Consider the following 3,169-nt stretch of genomic DNA (forward strand, 5'->3'; position numbering starts at 1 on the left):
GTGAGAAGAAAAGGTTTGATGTGTTTCTACAGTGTGGATGTCAGCTTGTGGTTTCAGCTGTTCTCTGAGTGGAGACGCTGCTGATTCTGCTTTATGTTGTGTCTTCCAGCAGATAACGAAAGCCACCATATGGGGACGTTAACGAGGGAAAGAAAACGGGATTTTCACCGGAGGGGGGTCTTTAAATGAGTTGTTGGTGGTTGGCGGAGGAGGAAACGATAACGAGGGATTTCACAATTATCTGGCAAAGACTGAGAAACAAACCCACGGACTCAGCTGCTGTCACAAAGTTTGATTCTGCAGCGTACATGTGATCCAACAGCAGCCACAACATCCACCCACAGTGGGTAGAAATGGTTCTGTGACCTGCATCTGGACATGTTGTCTGAATCAGAACATGTACCAGATGGAGATGGATCCATGGTGGTGTCCAGGTGAGGGTTCCAGATCCAGATGTTGACAGCTGATGTAAAATGACTGTTTTCCCCAAACTGTCCTCTCTTTAGGTTCAGCTCATCTGAGTGAAGGTCCACTGAGGTGACCCTGTTTCAGAGGAGGAGAGGTTCTGGTTCAGCTCAGGACTGACGCAGAACGAACCAGAAGAAGCCAGAGAGCTGCTCTTTGGCTCATCTCAAGGTCAGATGAGACGTGTTTGGGTCCCCGGCTTTATAGAGCTCAGAATAAAAGGCTGCTGGCTCTGGGTTCTCTATCTGCGTTCCTATTCTCTCCTTCTCCGTGCAGCCGCTTGTTTTCCACAGAAAGACGCCCTTTATGGAGCCGCAGCCTGCTGACGGGCAGCCAGCGTGTGTTCAGCAGACTTTAATTGTCTGTCGGTGGCAATAAAAGGGCCGGTGAAATACACAACCGTAAAAAGAGCTGCAGGCCGAGAGCGCGCGGTGCGTCCTGGGAGACGGAAACGAAGGAAAACACTCCAGGGTGGGAGGCTGATGGGAGGACAGCAGACAAAGAGCCTTTCACCTGAAAAAAATAAAAATGTAAATGACTGGATGCTTGGACAGAACTCCACAGAGAAGCCATCAGTCAGGGCTTTCCAGTAAAAGCTGGTTTTACATAGAGATGATGATGATGATGTCATTACTCCCAAACCGCATCATTCATGAATCAAAAAAATGTGCCACCTTCATAAATAATCGTTTTTATATTTTAGCTGGTGGTCACACGTTTAACGCTCACGTAAACCAGCTTTAACTTTAATGCAAAACTGTCAGAAATCCTGAATAATGCATCGATCGACTCATCAGCCTTCAGACTTATTATAAAGCTGTCTGGGTTTGAACACATTTCTTTCTTTCTTTCTTTCTTTCTTTCTTTCTTTCTTTCTTTCTTTCTTTTTTCTCTCTTTCTTTGTGCCACACTGCCATCTGCTGGTCACACACACGTACTGCAGCAGTCGTTCATCTGCCTGCAGGACTGACGTGTTTCAGCTCATCTTAAATCATTTCAAGCCTTAAATCATCAGATTATCCTTAAAATATTACTTCAGATGCAAAATCAGCCTGAAGATTATTAGAAGAACGTCCCTAATGACTTTATTAGATGTGAGATGAATCACTTTGATGATTCCTCCATCCTTCAGGTTCTGCCGTGCAAATAACTGAGAATAATCCCTCAGATCATGTGTTTCTGGTCTCCTGCTCACACACAGTAGCAGGTCCAGCGATGTTCTGAGCTGCACGCGAACGCAAGAATTGGTTTTAGAAATCAGTTCAGCACCAGGCTAATGTCTTGTGCACAGCTGCTCTTAAACAAGAATCAGAGCTCCATGTGGCTGAAAATAAACGTTCCTTCAACGGGAGGGAGGCTCTGCCCACTCAGATGGTCCACTGCTCTTTCTTCTTCTTCTGCTCTTTTCTCCCCCCACATTGTGGAGAATGTTCTAATAATTGAAGAGGAGAGAGTTCTGGCAGAACAGAAAGAAAAAAAACGACATATCTGTGCTGTTGTGACTCACATGGCCGGTCCAGAAGAAAACATCTGGTTCTGGTGGAATCGAGCCTCCAACATGCAGCTCCTCCACAGCATGCGGTGGAAGAAAGACCAGCAGGACCGGCTTCAGTTTCTGGACCGGGTTTGTTTCTTTAACATGAATTTGGACGGAATCCTTCCTGACTCGTCCAAATGTGACTCGACCCGATTCTGTCTGTTTACAGGGAGCAGAGTGCATCAGTGCAGGTAGAAGGTGGACATCCAGGGCAGGAGGTCTAATGAGAAGCAGAAGTCGTCTCTCTGCAGAACACAGCAACACAACTTCACTTGGTGCCACTAAACTGAGCCTCAAGCTTCCCAGACGGATCAGATCTGATCTACTGGGTCACACAGAAACCTGACAGCTGGTGTTCTAGTCTTTAGGAGTGTTTGGTCTGTGGAGGAAACAGTGAACTAAACGGATAACTGATCGAATTTCTGACAAAGCAGTGAGTGTTGGCTCACGGTCAGCTGATGTGGGAACCATTTAGGAGCAAGAATCTGTTGTTTTGATGGACTTCCTGCTTTATGAGACACCTCATGTGCCAAAACGCTCCGTCTGCATCATCCAGGTGTTGCTCACATGTTAGTGAATCAGACCCAATCAGGACACATGAAGCCAACACATCAGCTACATGATGTTCACTCTACATGTGGATGTGAAGCAGCTTTTGCTTTAACATTTACAGGTTTTACTGTTTTTGCTGAACACATCTTTCTGTTCTGCTTTGCTGTTGAAATTCATTTCAGTTTACATGTATGCAGACTTCTTATCAGATCCTGTGTTGTGCAGCTTACTGCTGTGAGGACCATGAAGTGTGTGAACCTGACTTGTGGCAGGTGAGATCCACCTAGAGCCACGTTTTAATCTGACCACTTACAGACATGTCCTCTCTTTTCCTTCACCCCTCACACCCAGACCCTGATCTCCTCTTGGATCAGGTCACACCATCGATCCGGTCTACTCAGAAAAGCTGAACTTTACGTTTAATTCAAAGCGACCTCGACCTTCAGGGCGCCCAAGGTCACCGAGGGCCGCGCTCCAGCCACAACAAAAATGCAAATCCCGGCTCCATAAATATGTTTTAATCCTCCTAATGCGCTCACTGGTCCGGTTTAAATGAAAAATGCCTCAATTCCCCCGAGACCCGTTTTATGGAAAACAATTTGTGAAGGCATGAGG

This window comes from Stegastes partitus, unplaced genomic scaffold (assembly GCF_000690725.1).
Source record: "Stegastes partitus isolate 25-593 unplaced genomic scaffold, Stegastes_partitus-1.0.2 Scaffold847, whole genome shotgun sequence".
In the NCBI taxonomy this organism is placed as follows: Eukaryota; Metazoa; Chordata; class Actinopteri; family Pomacentridae; genus Stegastes; species Stegastes partitus.